Source organism: Phacochoerus africanus, chromosome 4 (genome assembly GCF_016906955.1).
Source record: "Phacochoerus africanus isolate WHEZ1 chromosome 4, ROS_Pafr_v1, whole genome shotgun sequence".
NCBI lineage: Eukaryota > Metazoa > Chordata > Mammalia > Artiodactyla > Suidae > Phacochoerus > Phacochoerus africanus.
This window is the reverse complement of record NC_062547.1, coordinates 95,541,208-95,558,270: the sequence shown is the minus strand read 5'-3', so window position 1 is coordinate 95,558,270 and position 17,063 is coordinate 95,541,208. Positions and strand designations below refer to the sequence as shown.

General features: G+C 37.1%; 1 non-coding gene across 1 annotated transcript; it reads right to left on the bottom strand.

Moving 5' to 3' along the window:
- Positions 1-5,099: 5,099 nt before the first annotated feature.
- Positions 5,100-5,208, bottom strand: LOC125126556 (U6 spliceosomal RNA). The gene has a single exon (XR_007134669.1). It is a non-coding gene; the product is annotated as a U6 spliceosomal RNA (small nuclear RNA).
- Between the last annotated feature and the right edge of the window lie 11,855 nt (positions 5,209-17,063).

The following is a 17,063-nucleotide window of genomic DNA, read 5'->3' as shown; positions in this document are numbered from 1 at the left end:
ACTTGTGGTTGCCAAGGAGGAGAGGGAGGGAGTGGAATGGGTTGGGAATTAATAGATGCAAACTATTGCCTTTGGAATGGATAAGCAATAAGATCCTGCTGTATAGCACTTGGAACTATATCTAGTCACCTATTGTGGAGCATGATAATGTGAGGAAAAAGAATGTATACATATATGTGTAACTGGGTCACCTTGCTGTACAGTAGAAAATTGACAGAACTCTGCAACCAGCCAAAATGGAAACAATAAAAATCATTACAAATGAAAATTAAAAAACCCAAAACCAAAATAATTTCTTTAAGATCTAACATCATCCTAAATATGAGAGATTACTAACTTAAAGAAATGACCAGTAGGATTTTTTTAAATAAAAAAAGAAATGAGTTGAAAAAAATGATACTGGATTTAACAATTTTATAATGTGATTTGTAGAGAGAATAACTTCATTCTCATAATGGTCATATGGCTTTAGTCTTTCAGGCTTTTTCCTTTTTAGCAGTGAATCCTTGAACAACATAGAGTTGACAGTACAGACCCAATTCACAATAATTATTTGTGATGAGGAAGTTAATTGCAAGCTAGGCTATGCTCTCATTTGCTTGTGAGCTTTGTCCAAGGACACATAGCATAGAAAGAGTGGAGTTAACTTTTGCCTAATAATTTTTTGATGGTTTTAGCCTTATTAATGATTCTGTGCCCTGATATGTTTTAAAAGGAAAGGAATAGTTATGTGGTTCATGGACAAGTTTGCAGGCCACCTGGAGCTCTCTATATAGAATAACTTGGGAGTTTAGACGGCTGGAAGTCTTGACGTGAAATTATGTTTGGAAGGCATTCTGAAAATCACTCTCAAAAAGGATTTTGTCAGTCATCCTTTTCCACTGAGTTTGCAACATTGTCTTCTAGGAGCAATGGAGGACTATCTTAAATATCTATCCAAAGATAACTCAGTGACTTAAAAGTTCACACTAACAACATCACTAACACCAAACTGCCCTTTAGAGGAAGGTGAAAAAATGAAATCTGTGAGGAGCGGAAGCAATGGAGAACAGGTCATCATACTACCATTTTTTCTACAGCATCCTAAACTGTGGTAAAGACTTGTTCATAGCTGTGTCTCAATTTCTAACCTCTGAGTCAGTTGGTACCATCTGGTGTGATTTAAAAAGACTCCAGAAGAGCTGGTGATGTCTCATGTTAAATTGTGAAAGACATTCTATTTAGTGGATATTATATCTCTCCCAGTCAAAAAGATTATTTTTTTCACTTCATTTTTCCCCCTTTATTTCTGAAATTAACTCAGAACATCTTTGTTCATCAGAGGATCTGCTTCTGCTTTCTTTGTTCCAGCTTTCACCTTTAGCTTGGGATGTAGTAATCAATCTCTATTCTCACAAAGGAGATTGGGCCAATGTATTATGGATTTATTCATTCTATTGCTTTTTTGAGTAGAAGGGGTATTGCACAAACACTGCCACTACAATTCTAAGACTTTTATGCCTGCCCATAAATGCCATTTCTAATCCTAATCCTGAATTTTCAATGGACAAGTGAAGGGAAAGTAAAGAGCAAAGAGGGCAGGTTATTGGTACAAATTTCTATAAGCACTTCTTCCTAACTACCCAAGAGTAAGGTAATTTCAAGAAACACTAACAGCTACAGAACCCCATTTGGTTCTAAGGGCCAGTCTTGCTGATGATAATGTGCTGATTGGCGACAGTCCAGAAAGATGCCCTCCTCCACCCTGCCCAACTCTATGCATGTCAAGGGTAGTGGGTGCTATTAGAGAACTACAACCAAAAAATTCAGGGACGCATCAGGGGAGTTGATTTAGCAATCTCTAGGTGCTTTGTCTCTGGGCTCAGCAGCCTGGCTTTAGGAGTGTACAATGGCACCAGAAAGGACAATATTTAAAAAGGCAATGGTAGGCTGTCCTGGAGGCCAGTGAACAATCTGATGCATTCTACAGGACTTAAAAAAAAATTCCTAATTCAACTAAGACCTGAATAACACCCTAAGATGCCAAAAGAATCTGGTTTCTCCAGTGCACCACTGAAATTGGGAGATGGCACAGGGTTTTTTAGGAGGAGACTGAGAATCTTTCACTTCAGTCTGGTTCTAAGTCTGTGGTGGCTTTTTATGATGCTTCCTATACTTGATAGGAATTTTGGTCAAGGAAAAAGATATATGTGAACTCTTTTTCTGCCTATTTATGGATGAGTGCATTGAGGCTCTGCCACTTTTTTTTTTTCTTTTTAAGCTAAACCTTTTTAAGTCTTTTTAAGTATGACCATAGGAGATGGTTGAATACCACCTGGGATTGTCTACCAGAGGTCACTTTAGGACAAAATAGATGAGAGAATGAAGAGTGGCCAGAAAATAAGAAATGTTGCTGTCTTATACCAAAACTATTTTTGCATAAAATAATCTAAAGTTATTTCCCAAGTCAATTTTCCCATCTCTCAAAGGAATATGCCACTTCCTTTTTGTGATTCTTTGTGAAAATAGTGTGATATTTAATCAGTTACTAATGAGGAAACAGTAAAGAATATGATGTAAAAAAAACACTGCTCTTTTATTTATGTACAATTAAGTGAAGAGTATAGAGTCCAGACCAGCTGCCAGAGTAGGCTAAGACCAAGTAATTCATCTCAGAATGTCCCGTCTATTTGTTCTGGCACATCAATGGAAAAAAAGTTCTAACATTCATTTTGATAAACAATGTTTAGGGGAAAACTGCTGGACAGGTTGTTGTCTTATACTGCAGAGTTGATATTTAATGATATGATTTCAAAACACTTGTCTTCAATGCCAGCATAAATCACAGATGGATCATATCTAATCAGTAAAACGGGTTTAATACACGGCCTTAGAGCTTGTGGGAACTGATTAATATTTGTGAAAGCGTTATTATCTAAGTTCTTAAGTGAGGGATATTAGAGAAGTTCCATCACCGTAGATTAGGTTCAAGTTAAAAAACAATTCTAACTTGTATAGTGCCTGGAGGAAGAAGAAAGTAGAAAGGCAAAAGATATTTTTAGTTAGGCTAATACTTTTATCCTGAAATGTAACTTGGGTGTTATAAAGAAGAATGAAACACTTAGAAAACAATTAATAAAACTAGTATGGAAAAGATTTACAAATAGTATTTTCTTCCCCTCCCTCTTCTCAAGACTAACCTCCAAATACAATCTTAGGCTGAATTTTTAAGCTCTCTGCTGCAGACAACTGCCACTTTCCAAGTACAGACTGCCAAGAGCACAAAGAGCAAAGTTTAGTCAAAGTTCATTTTCAGGTCATCCACCCTGGAACCATCAATCTGGACAACCTCTGGGTAACCTCTCCCAAGCTTGTGGACTGGAGCGGGATCCTTTGCAGCCTCATTAGAGCATGCAATAATTAATTTGTCTTAAATAGGAAATTAAACAGTCATGTACAGTGTAGAGAGGAGGTCAGAAAGTGGATCTTGAGGTACATTCACAACCTCTATTCGGGAGTCCTCCCAGGCCTGCAGGGAGGTGGGGCCAACTCAGAAGAGAAATAATTGTGTAGGACAAACGTTACAAAACCTCCATGACAAAAAGCATCCATAAATAGGAGAGAAACTTGACCTGAGAACAAATCACTAGTGTTTTTACTGTTGCTCAGGCATGCTGTCTTTCAGAAGACTTAGGGTGAGAACTCAGGCAAAGATGACTTCACAAATCCAGTGTGTATTAACCCAGAAAACTCACCGTTGTCCTTGAACTTACTATGAATTGTATCCTAGACTTGTATTCATGAACTAGAGATTCTGTCATGAGAAAACAGGAGAAAAATCTAATGTTATTTGTGAATTCATAGTGAATTAAACCATTGCCTTCCCAGATACCATTTTGGCATAATTAGAGAAGTTGAATGGATAGCATTATCAATGAGCACATGAAATTTTGAAAAATAGGTAAAATTCTATTTATTTCTAAGCAATAGAAGAATGCAAACTTTCCAATTATTGTTTCATCCAAATCCTGTGATATCCATCTATCTGTCTATAATTTTATCTGTCTACTAGGACAGAATTTTATCTACTGCTGTCTAGAATTTTATCTATTTTATCTATCTACTATAATAAATTTCATTAGCTGAAAATTGTTACATGACACCTGTTATATGTGAAGATATGATCAAGTGTATAAAGTCTTTTAATCTCTTTATTTTTTGAACTTAGTACAATATAAGTCTATAATGGCAAATCTTGGATTTATCAAGTAAAATAGTTTTTCATGTATGTCATTAAAGAATAAAATTTAAATTATGAAATACAAGCAAATACAGGTAGTTGAAAGGGGAATTGTTCAAAGTCACAGGACCTTTCTGGAAAACAAAAGATTTTTAAAAACTAAAATGTATTAGTCAAGGAAATCTGTGGTTACACAGCATCGTGAGAAAAAAATCACATCGAATCATCCCTAAGTCCATTGAATACATTACCACAGATGTAAAAAACCCACATCTTTGACTATTAAAAATTCTGAGTGTTAAATTACTATTTGATTTTAACACTAGTTCTCCCACATCACACTCATTTTTTAATGATTTTTATTTTTTCCATTATAGTTAGTTTACAGGGTTCCGTCAATTTCTACTGTACAGCAAGGTGACCCAGTCATACATATATATTTTTCTCACATTATCTTCCATCGTGTTCCATAATAAGTGACTAGATATAGTTCCCTGTGTTATACAGCAGAATCTCATTGCCTATCCACTCCAAATGTAATAGCTTGCATCTATTAGCCCCAGACTCCCAGTCCATCCTACTCCCTTCCCCTCCCCCCTTGGCAACCACAAGTCTGTTCTCTAGGTCCATGAGTTTCACACGCATTTTTAATGTTAGCACCTTAATTCTTAAGTCCTCATTTAATTTTTTTTACCTGAAAATAAGTAATCATCTGTTTTTTTAAAGTATAGTTGATTTTTAATGTTGTGCCATTTTTTGCTGTACAGCAAAGTGACTTAGTCATACAAATATATACTTTCCCTTTCTCATATTAACTTCCATCATGGTTTATCCCAAGAGACTGGGTATAGTTCCCTGTGCTATACAGTAGGACCTTATTAAAAATATAGAATGCTTTATAAATTTGTAGTCATCCTTGGGCAGGGGCCATAGTATCTTCTCTGTATCATTCCAATTTTAGTGTCATGTGTCACCAAAGCGAATGAAACAATTGTCTTGTGATTTTTTTAAAAATATAATTGACCTATATCACTGTGCTGTTTCCAAGTGTATAACATAGTGACTTGATATTTCTGTACTTTACCAAATGATTATTACAATAAGTATAGTTACCATCTGTCACTGTACAAAAATGTTACAGTGTTATTGACTGTATTCCTCATGCTGTATATTTCATCTTTATGACTCATATTATTACTCCATTTTATGTTTGCTCATTTGTTTTGTTTTTTAGGTTCCATGTATAAATGAAATCATATGGTATTTGTCTTTTTTCTAACTTAATACTCTCTAGGTCCATCCATGTTCTTGCAAATAGCAGTTTTCATTCTTTTTTAATGGCTGAATAATATTCCATTGTGTGTGTGCGTGTGTGTGTGTGTGTACATACACATACCGCATCTTTCTCTGTCTATCCGTGGACACTTAAGCTGCTTTCATATCTTGACTATTGTGAATAATGCTCAGTCAACATAGGAATGCATATATCTTTTCAAATTAGTGATTTGTTTTCTTTGGAAAAATGGTCCAGATTTTTAAACACCAGGTACACTGAAGAATAACTTACATAAGGTAAAATTCACTTTCAGGTGTACAAATCCATGGATTTTGATAAATATACATAAATGTATAACTGCCACCACAATCAGGATATTGAAATTTCTATCATTACGTAAAATTCCCTTATGCCTCTGAGTGAATCCCTCTTCCCCTTCTCATGGTTACCATTGATATGACAACAGTTCTTTTAGTTTTTCCTTTCCAGAATATCATATAAATGGAATCACTCATATGATTTTTTTCTCTCCTTTCACTCAGCATAATAGATACATTATATCCAGTAGTTCTTTTTTTATTTGTCAATAATATTCAATTGTATGGATGTACAACAGTTTATCTCTTCACTGGCTCATGGATATTTGGCTTGTTTGCACTTCTTGGTGATTATGACTAATGCTGCTATAAACATGTATATACAGGTTTCATGTGAATATTAGCTTTCATTTTTGTAAGTGGTATTCCTATAAATAGTCATGTAGTGAATGTATGTTTATGAGTGTATTAACTAGTAATCTGTTTCCCGAAGTGGCTGTACCATTTAACATTTCTACCAACAATGTTTGAGAGTTTGAATTGATCAGCATTTTTGCCCACTCTTGGAATTATCAGCATTTGAGTTTTAGCAATTCTAATATATGCATAGTAGTATCTCATCATGGTTTTAATTTGAAGTTAACCTAGTGGCTATGATGTTGAACACTTTTCATTATTTTATTTGCCATTTGTATTTCTTCTTTAGTGAAGCAAAAATCTTATCAAATTGCTGAACCAGTGCCAGTATCAGTTCACCTCAAGAATTCTTGTTTAATGAGGAAAATAAAACCTTATTTGTATGAAGCCACTGGCATAAAGCTGAATAATAATTCCCAAAGGATACTATCTTCTTTTTAAATTAAGATATTGTGTTCACATTCCTATATTCTGTCTTTCTGTTAATGGCATCACCATTACCCCACCATCTAAGCCAGAAAATTCAGTTTTTATTTTGACTGCTTTCTTATCTCTCAAGGCAACTATTCATGTCTCTTGAATCAAGTATTGTAGTAGCCTCTTGATTAGTCTCTGTGCCACCAGTTTTCTCTTCATATTGATATTAGCTTTAGCACTTTATTTTTTTTCTGTTTTTTTAAATTTTTTTAATTAATTTATTTTTTTATTTTCCCACTGTACAGCAAGGGGATCAAGTTATCCTTACATGTATACATTACAATTACATTTTTTCCCCCACCCTTTGTTCTGTTGCAACATGAGTATCTAGACAAAGTTCTCAATGCTACTCAGCAGGATCTCCTTGTAAATCTATTCTAAGTTGTGTCTGATAAGCCCAAGCTCCCGATCCCTCCCACTCCCTCCCCCTCCCATCAGGCAGCCACAAGTCTCTTCTCCAAGTCCATGATTTTCTTTTCTAAGGAGATGTTCATTTGTGCTGGATATTAGATTCCAGTTATAAGTGATGTCATATGGTATTTGTCTTTGTCTTTCTGGCTCATTTCACTCAGTATGAGATTCTCTAGTTCCATCCATGTTGCTGCAAATGGCATTATGTCATTCCTTTTTTATGGCTGAGTAGTATTCCATCGTGTATATATACCACCTCTTCCGAATCCAATCATCTGTCAATGGACATTTGGGTTGTTTCCATGTCCTGGCTATTGTGAATAGTGCTGCAATGAACATGCGGGTGCACGTGTCTCTTTTCAGTAGAGTTTTGTCCGGATAGATGCCCAAGAGTGGGATTGTGGGGTCATATGGAAGTTCTATGTATAGATTTCTAAGGTATCTCCAAACTGTTCTCCATAGTGGCTGTACCAGTTGACATTCCCACCAACAGAGCAGGAGGGTTCCCTTTTCTCCACAGCCCCTCCAGCACTTGTTATTTGTGGATTTATTAATGATGGCCATTCTGACTGGTGTGAGGTGGTATCTCATGGTAGTTTTGATTTGCATATCTCTTATAATCAGCGATGTTGAGCATTTTTTCATGTGTTTGTTGGCCATCTGTATATCTTCTTTGGAGAAATGTCTATTCAGGTCTTTTGCCCATTTTTCCATTGACTGATTGGCTTTTTTGCTGTTGGGTTGTATAAGTTGCTTATATATTCTAGAGATTAAGCCCTTGTCGGTTGCATCATTTGACACTATTTTCTCCCATTCTGAAAGTTGTCTTTTTGTTTTCTTTTTGGTTTCCTTTGCTGTGCAAAAGCTTTTCAGTTTGATGAGGTCCCATGGGTTTATTTTTGCTCTCATTTCGATTGCTTTGGGAGACGTACCTGAGAAAATATTCATGATGTTGATGTCAGAGAGTGTTTTGCCTATGTTTTCTTCTAGGAGTTTGATGGTGTCCTGTCGTATATTGAAGTCTTTCAGCCATTTGGAGTTTATTTTTGTGCATGGTGTGAGGGTGTGTTCTAGTTTCATTGCTTTGCATGCAGCTGTCCAGGTTTCCCAGCAATGCTTGCTGAAGAGACTTTCTTTTTCCCATTTGATGTTTTGCCTCCCTTGTCAAAGATTAATTGACCATAGGTGTCCAAAGCAATCTACAGATTCAATGCAATCCCTATCAAATTACCCATGACATTTTTCACAGAACTAGAACAAACAATCCAAACATTTATATGGAACAACAAAAGACCCAGAATCACCAAAGCAATCCTGAGAAACAAAAACCAAGCAGGAGGCATAACTCTCCCAGACTTCAAGAAATACTACAAAGCCACAGTCATCAAAACAGTGTGGTACTGGTATCAAAACAGACAGACCAATGGAACAGAATAGAGAACCCGGAAATAAACCCTGACACCTATGGTCAATTAATCTTTGACAAGGGAGGCAAGAGCTTTAGCACTTTAAAATAGAAATAAGATATTGAAATTCTTCTGCCTAAAATACTTGGCAGTTTATCCTCACCTATAGGAGAAGATCTGAAGATCTTAGCATTGCCCACACAGGCTTTCACAACTGTTCCCTCCTGTGTCTTCTCAGCTTGATCATCTGCCTCTACCCTGCCCTTCCTTTCCTATGGAACACAGTCCTTCACCCCTTCCTTTCATAGTTCAGGATCATTGAGATGGTATTTGTTCTGATGGTAAAGGCATCTCCCCTTTTTCTCATCTGGCCAATCCCTATTTATGTTTCAAGGTCAATGTCATATGTCACTTCTCTAAAACATTCCTTAGTTCTTCTAATGAGCATTATACACTGTCTTCCATCTGCTCCTATGAAACTTAATTCCTTCCTTTATTTTTGTACTTTATCATACTGGGTTTTTTTTTTTTTTTGGCCACACCTTTGGCATTTGGGCGTTCTTGGGCTAGGGATTGAACTTGGGCCCCAGCTGTAACCAGAGCCATAGCAATGACAATGCCAGATCCTTAAGCCACTGAGCCACGAGGAAACTACTCTCATATTACGTTTTTATGTGATGGTTTCTCCTACAGTATGTGTGAAGTAGGTGATGAGTATGAATACTACACTGAAATCTCTGAAACAAGTTCAAAGCGATATAGAAAAAATCTATGATTAAAAAAATGTTTATGACAGTGCCTGTAATATTACCATATTTTATTGTATGTTTTCATAAATGGAGAGAATGCGTCATTTGAGTTAGGGATTAGTGAAAATATTCAGTTTATACCTGCTTTGTTAAGAATCCCTATTATAAGATATAAAGAGGAGAAGATGGCAAGAATAGAATTCGGAGGCATTCTAATGTTTAAGGGTTGAGCAGAGGTGATGTAAAGGAGGCTAAGAACTGGTAAGAGATAGAAATGGAAACAAGTCAGTGATTGATTAAGCCAAGGAGTCACAGCACCCAGATTTAAGGGAAGAAGCCAAGAGAAATTAATATTAAAAAAGAGTCTATAGGATTTGATCAACAGAAACCTTTGCTTGAGTGATTTCTGACTTTTATGGCAGTGATTAGCTTTATATAGGTTTGGGAGGAGTAAGTTATTTTTTTCCTCTGGCTCATCAGACCATCAAGTTTGGATATGTAGAGCTTAGAAATGAAATTCTGTAACACAAAAGATAACCTTGAGGCCTTTTCTGGCCATAAAAATACCAGTCTCATAAAGTGATTAAAAGTGATAATGTTCAGTCTATAAATTAATCAAGGGAAATGGGGACATAAATTTTGGCAACTTTGTGTCATTATGAGTTTGTATAAAGGATTTTGTTAGAAGAAATAGACTTAAGACCACATGACATGTGAACTGTTTCCAGATAAGGAAATAGCTGGCCAAATGACTCCTTGTTTAATCACCTGTTCTATTTTTTATGATTTAATATATGAATCTCTTTTACATGATTGCATTTTAGATTTGATTGATTATGGTTTTTAATTGTTAAATATGGAATTGATTAGACTTAGTTTTATGGGAATATAATTGGATGTAAATTACGCTTTAGTAAAATTTAAATTGAAAATATATTAGGCAAATTCCTTAATCTTTTTTTTGCCTCAGTTTCTTCATTTGTAAAATTAAAGCCTTGGACTAGATGACCTCAAAGGTCCTTATGAGGTCTAACAGTTGAAGACTACAGTTTTATGTAGAGGAAATAACTATGTAGTTAATCACATCCTTCATTTTTCAAGTGATTATTTTGGCTTCTGAAAGCTTATGAGAAATCCCTTCCATTTATGACTATTTGTATCCATTATCTAGACATTGTCCTCATATAGATGGGGGTTAGTAATCCCATCAGTCCTAACATGGAAAATGTCTTTCTTTCCAGTAGCCAAATTTTAAGCATGAAGAATGGCAGGCTTTAAGCAACCAGTGCTGTCTGACTTACCTATATTGAATTATTGCAAAACTGTATTAATTTTTAGGAGTGCTTCAAAACTTGAGAGAATTTAATACCATGGGGCTACCAGGTCACATGGCCAAAGAAGCAGAGCTGCTTGTCTGCAGCTGGGAGCCCCACAGGCTGGTTTCCTCTCCTCAGTCACAGTCAAAACTGGCTGCCTTTCATGTCATTGAGTAAATTGGTTGAAGTATGCAATCTGCTACCTCCAGAGCCCTGAAGATGCATACCAGATGTCATTATTCTTTCTTTCTGGTCATTGTTTCTTTCCCACCACAAAGAAAAAAGAGTGCAAAGAAATAATAATTATGTGTTTTACTTTTAAGGGAGTGTTTTGGCATATCCCAGACCACTCAACCCCTTAAAATTTCACTGCTGTGTGAAGTCCCCAAATCTTTGTAAAATTTATCCTCCACTCTCTGAAGCACATGTGTCTTACTAAGGCATCCCCCATACTTGGGAATTCTTGTTCACCTAGTCTGATTAACATGATGTCATCAATACAATAGGCCAATGCGATGGTTTGTGAAATACCCAGATGATTCATTTGGATTATATTTTGACCTACATACAGTGCAGTGTAGCTTTGGGCAAGGTTAAATGCATATGATTGTCCATCTCACATAAATATGAACTACTTCTGATCCTCTTTCCAGATAGGAGTAGAAAGTCCACAATTTCCAGATCAATGACTGCATAGTTTGAACCTGAGGCTATATTGATCTGCTGTAATAAACATACCACATCTGGCACAGTAGCTGCAGTTGGTTAGGTTTGTGGCAGTCAGATGTCATGTACGAGATCCCCTGGCTTTTGGGGGTTCATTATGGATATGGAGAATTTAAATGGATTGTGAAGATCACCACTACCTCTTCATTCTTTAGGTCTAAAAGCATGGTGCTAGTCTCTGCCACTACCACCAAGATGAAATATTTTTGTTGTTAAAGGGAAGTTTCAGAGATTTTCACTGGGCTTTTTCTACTTTTTATCCTATATGCCAAGGACCAAATGTGGAGATCTGCAGACCACCAAGTATTTCCATTCCAATTATACCTCTGGAGATGAAGGGAATGGCTATTATGGCCCTAGTAAGCCAAACTTGGGCCAGGACTCTACTTAATATCTGACTGCCATACCTCCCCACTCCAGTAGGGGCCATGATGACTCTTTGGCCTCTAGGTATTTAATGTTAATTCTAATCTGTGTCTACAGTCCTCAAAAATATGAGTGTTCTCTTTTCCATGTTTATGATAATCTGAATTAATGGCTATAGGTCCTTTCAGTCAAGGACTACCATATACACTTGTAATGCTGCAAAGTGCTCTCTCCTAAGGACCCAGAATCTCTTTTAATCATTGGATTTTAGGTTCCGGACTTGGCTTAGGTCTACAAACTGTTTTGTTGTTTTTGTTTTTGTTTTTGTTTTTTTAAACTAGGACAGCTACCCTAAGCTTCTTGATTATCCATTCTTGATTTCTTTTTGTTGTGTATGTTAGGAAATATGCTTGTTGGCTACTCATGACTTTCTCTTAGGAATGCCATGTTCTTTGAACCATCTCCACAGCTCCTGGTGGATAATTACTCACTCATAATGATAATGTCTCCCAACTTGCTTCTCGTGATTCAGCATCATCACCACTTAACTTCTATTACCATCCCTATCATCCCTACTGGACTCTATCATCTCTACCACTTTTAGGGAAATAAGTGCTATAATAGCATCTCCTATCTTATCCCTGGCCTGCAGACAACAGCCACCACTGATCTTCTCAATGACTCTAGTGCTCCTCTAACCAGCTCATTTCCTGTTATGTTCTCTAAGCTGTTCACTGGAATATGATGGGTTCTATAGCCTTAGGTAGTCTACTCACTCCAGAATATTTACCACCCTGAACCTATTGATCATTTGTTTCACATCTGCCATGGAAGTCTTGGCATTTGTACTATACTTAGTGTGAATTAAAGCCTTCTTCGGGATTCAAGAGCCATCTAGGAGTGTGTTTGCACTGTTACTTGGGTCCTTGCCAGGGTATTAAATCCTATGAGAATGTGAATGCTTCCATATCAACATACTCTCCTTTATGCAAATTTATGCTGTATATTCTCTTTATTTCACACCATCAGGATGTAGTCCCACTCTCCTGGCTTCCACTGGCGTATGTTTTCTAGACCCCACAACTCCTTTAGCATGTAATTCCTTTTCTCTCTCAATAGGCCTAGAACTTTCTTGGCCAGATTATGTTATGACTTGACCTTGACAACTGGTTTGGTAGCCAGAGAAGAAAGTGGTGGGTAGATCTTGAGAAGGGCAAATGTTGTCTTTCAAAACAGAGGTTCTACACCATCTGCAAAGAAGAACGGAATACTAGCCTTTAACATGAATGAATGGAGCACTATGCAGGTCCAGAGGCTACAGCAAAACCTAAAGATTTAAAACTTTTGAATATATCAAGCTAAATGTTCCCATCCCATGTTTCATGGTCCTATTCCTTTCTCATCAGGGCCCTGACCTTGGGATAGAAGACTTGTTTGAGCTGAAAATTCAATATTTTATGGAAATATGCCACATCGTGATTAAGTACTGTGTATGATAGTTAGCATTTTCTGCGCTCCCCCCTCCCCAAGCAAAGTTTAGGGCCCCTTTATATGCTTCTAAGAAGGCCCTCTGGCCTTCACACTTTTCCTTAAGTTAATGTTTAGTTACCCTTTCATTATAACTTCCATTACTAAATCCTCTAGAATTCTAAAATAGCTGAGACATTGCCCATACCAATGCGTTCACTTCTTCCAGTTTACCATTGGTGAAAGTTATAACACTGGAACTCTTATAGCATGCTAAGATATATCAGTATCTACCTAGCCCCAGTGACAGGGTCCTTCTTGCCAGCTGGCCAAAGGATGACCTGACTTAAATATTCTATCACAGAGTCTACTTCCTAGGATTACTCTTGGAACTAACTCTCTTAAATCAAATTCTCTGGAAAAAAGACTCAACAGATGTGTTCAGGAATATGACTAGGCAGTGTTCTTAGATACATGACACATAAAGGAGTGTAAGGAGGAGCAGGACTGGGCAAAAGGAGAGATTGATTTGTAATACAGTTGCAAAGAAGGCCTCAGCTGATTAAGTGGGGAGCTCTGGAGCTGGGATGGCTATTCACACTGTCCTGATTTGTGGGAGAGAGGCCAAGATTTTAACCAGATGCAAAATTAAGGTTATCTTTAAAGATGAAGTGAAATTTTGGGCTGGTGACTTTTTTATATCAAAGGCAATTTCCAGAAGAAAACTTAATTATAAGCAGTCAATAGCCAACATCCTGGCTGATAGGAGCATAAATGTCATAGTTCTGGAGGGGAATCTTGGCAGCACACCACAGCATGCTCTACAGATGTGATCAGAAGTGGTGCTTTAGCATTCTTCAATTTTTTCTTTGATTTGTGACATTTTGTTTTAATACGATTCTTAGAAATGTGTTCTCATAATAATAAAATGAAGCTTCATCCAAAAAAAAAAGCCAAAGCACATAAGCTTTCCAATATTGAATTATTTTTTTTTCATTTTTTTATTACTCAAATGAATTTATCACATCTGTAGTTGTATAATGATCATAACAATCTGATTTCACAGGATTTCCATCCCACAGCCCAAGCACATCCCCCTACCCCCCAAACTGTCTCCTCCAGAGACCATAAATTTTTCAATGTCTGTGAGTCAGCATCTGTTCTGCAAAGAAGTTCATTCTGTCCTTTTTTCAGATTCCACATGTCAGTGAAAGCATTTGATGTTGGTGTCTCATTGTATGGCTGACTTCATTTAGCATGATAATTTCTAGGTCCATCCATGTTGCCAAAAATGCTGGTATTTCGTTCTTTTTGATGGCTGAGTAATATTCCACTGTGTATATGTACCACATCTTCTTGATCCACTCCTCTGTCAATGGACATTTAGGTTGTTTCCATGTCTTGGCTATTGTAAATAGTGCTGCAATGAACATTGGAGTACATGTGTCTTTGCAAGTCATGGTTTTCTCTGGGTAGATGCCCAGGAGTGGGATTGCTGGATCAAATGGTAGTTCTATGTTTAGTTTTCTGAGGAATCTCCATACTGCTTTCCACAGTGGTTGCACAAATCTACAATCCCACCAACAGTGTACTAGGGTTCCTTTTTCTCCACACCCTCTCTAGCACTTATTGTTTGTAGACTTGTTGATGATGGCCATTCTGGCTGGTGTAAGGTGGTACCTCATCGTGGTTTTGATTTGCATTTCTCTAATAATGAGTGACGCTGAACATCTTTTCATGTGTTTCTCGGCCATCTGTATGTCTTCTTTGGAGAACTGTCTGTTTTGCTAATTTTTAAATTAAATTTTCTCAAGATTTGACATGATTAGAGAATTTTTCTTTATTTTGGAATACTTTAAAATGAGTCTATTGGTCATTTCCAGAAAACATTAATTGCCTAGAGCCTACCATACTTCTTGTTTGAAATTGAAAATGACCTGGTAGGCGACGCAGAATTTCCCAAGGGAGATTCCTCCCACCACAAACCAGAACCAAGGCATATGTTGTCCCTACTGCCAAGAATCAAGGATGCTATAGCTCATGGATGAATTCCTGCTACAGGTCCTTGGCCAAAAGAAGCCACTTTTCCTATGGTTGTGTCCTATCCCTAATTCCATGGCATCCCTCATTCCATGGTTGGGCTGTGTGGGGTTCAGAAGATTTAGTCTCCTTTGCTTAGCTCAGGACAACTTTGAAAGAACATTGCAGGTAGAGTTCACCATAGAAAAGCTAAGGCTTCTGATCAATTACCATGTACTTTAACACTTTCTTCTTTCCAATTCTTCTTTCCCTTTTCCCCTACTTGTGTCTGGAAGCATTCCCTAATAAATTTTTGGCAGGCAAATATCCATCTCAAATCACTTTCTAGAAAACCCAACCTAAAAGAAATCCCTTTTGTAACTTGACTAAGAGAGAAGGGGAAATCAATCTCCAAATAGTAATGATAAAACAGAGTAGATACATAATGTATTGTGTTCTAGATTTTTTTTTTTTTTTAAATATCGCACCTGTGGCATACGGAGGTTCCCAGGCTAGGGGTCTAATCGGAGCTACAGCTGCTAGCCTATGCCACAGCTGCAGCCACAGCAATGCCAGATCTGAGCCACATCTGTGACCTACACCACAGCTCATGGCAATGCCAGATCCTTAACCCATTGATTGAGGCCAGGGATTGAACTTGCAACCTCGTGGTTCCTAGTAGAATTTGTTTCCACTGAGCCATGATGGGAACTCTGTATTGTGTTCTAAAATTTAATTTTATAAGATAGGAGTTACGTATTTTCACGGTGATATGGTTACTAGGAAATATTTCATTGTTGATTATCCTGGCTAAATCTTTAGTGCCTATTACCCACTTGTAATTAGAAGTTCGTTACTGATAATCAGGAAATTTAATTTTTCTTTTTTCTCTTCACATATGACTCCAGATAACAATTCAGGGAATGATTATTCACTCAAATGAACTTTGTCAGAGGTGGGGAAAAGGCATTGCGAAGATTTTTGAAAGAACTATACTATTGACAACCCTTAAAGAACAAGATAGAGATAAAAAAATGAAATAAAAAATAGTGTTCTCAGAAACAAACACATTGGCAAAGTAATTTAATGTCTCTGAGCATCACTTAGCCTCTTTATAGCATGCCGACATCATTAGCACAAATTTTGGTTTAATGGTCATTTAGCTTAGGGTCCACTTCAAAATATTTTGAAGCCACATTAGGGACTTCTGTTGCAGGCAACATGGCTGAGTGGATAGGTGTTCATAGAACAATTCCTAGGGAAGGATATTTAAAGTACTGGATGAAACATAAAACGCATTCTTTCAAATGCATGGCTCAATCATAAAGGAAAATCTTTGAAGACCAAAGTGAGAAAACATGAATCTAGAGATGTAAGCAAGCAGAGTATGAAGCATTTGCTGGGTGGGGATGGATCGGGTATCTACCTTGCCTACTGGCCTAATTGGGTTTGTTCAGGCTGCACACTGTGAAAAAGGCAACAAACTTTGAGACCTGTATAGGAAGCAAGACCACAGTAGAGACTGCACCAGCTGCTCTGCTGGTAGGAACTACAATGGCAGCTCTTTACCACTTGCTCAGATATGACTCTGACACTGTGCCTTCTCCCCTCAGAGGACATGTATCAGGACCTCTGAATGGTCACTAGGTAAGGGGAAGCTGCCTTCCACCCTTCCCCCAAAGCTCTCCCTTCACCATATGCAAAAATCAATTCCAGACAGTTGGAGGATTTCAGTGTGAAAAGAAAGACTTCAATACTTTTAGAAATAAATATGGAATCTCTCAATAGGAATGGATTCCTACTCAATATATCAAAATCATGAAACATGAAGAAAAAGTAATACATATAATCATGTTTATCACAAGACGCCCCACCCCCCAAACAGAGGAAATGTCAT